Source organism: Leuresthes tenuis, unplaced genomic scaffold (genome assembly GCF_036924035.1).
Source record: "Leuresthes tenuis unplaced genomic scaffold, fLeuTen1.0.hap1 SCAF_23, whole genome shotgun sequence".
Taxonomy (NCBI): domain Eukaryota; kingdom Metazoa; phylum Chordata; class Actinopteri; order Atheriniformes; family Atherinopsidae; genus Leuresthes; species Leuresthes tenuis.
Window position 1 is genome coordinate 12,677,181 of NW_027325377.1, and position 776 is coordinate 12,677,956.

At 48.1% G+C, this 776-nt stretch overlaps 1 non-coding gene across 1 annotated transcript; it reads left to right on the forward strand.

Annotated features, from left to right (window-relative positions):
- The first annotated feature begins 213 nt into the window (after positions 1-213).
- On the forward strand, positions 214-404 carry LOC140283574 (U2 spliceosomal RNA). The gene has a single exon (XR_011910167.1). It is a non-coding gene; the product is annotated as a U2 spliceosomal RNA (small nuclear RNA).
- Positions 405-776: the final 372 nt, after the last annotated feature.

Consider the following 776-nt stretch of genomic DNA (forward strand, 5'->3'; position numbering starts at 1 on the left):
GCCAATGTTCGAAGCTGGAGTGCAAAGTTGTTGCTTGAATGGTGCTCGCTGGAGCGTGCGGTAGTGTAAAGTTATACCATTTAAAAGGGCTGAAGAGTGCTCAGTGCAGCGGGTGGGCCGAGGTGCAAAGTGACACTATGGCCATAAAAAGAACACCGCTACAAGTGCGCATTGTGCCAGGAAGGGCCCTCGGACGTGAACCAGTGGACAGTTATCGCTTCTCGGCCTTTTGGCTAAGATCAAGTGTAGTATCTGTTCTTATCAGTTTAATGTCTGATGTGTCCTCTATGCGAGGACTACATATTAAATGGATTTGTATCAATAGGAGTTGAAAAAGGAGCTTGCTCCGTTCACTCCAAGCATCGACCCGGTACTGTAGTGCCCCTGGGAACGGTGCGCTCTCCTCTGCTCTTGTGAAAAAGCAAACAGCGGTGCAGGATGGAAGTTTCAGGGAGCCCAAGATGAAACTTTCTTTTAGTCTGCTGAGAAAAGAGAGTGAATGCGAAGTAGACTTTAACACGGCTCTGGGAGCGAGCCGAGTGCGGGCTAACCAGGAGAATTGCTTGAAAGAAACGCGACACCGAATGAGCGGTCAGAACAAAGCCTCAATACGGTGTTCCTGTGGTGTTTTTATAAAATGCGGTGAAAAAAAAGGTGTGAATGCCCCATAGAAAACTAAAAGGTGGAGCGGAAGTGTTCGGCTGCAAGAAGGTGTGAATGTCCGACTATATTTGGTGAAAAGCAGGTGAAGCAAGGTCTGAATGCCCAACCTTACA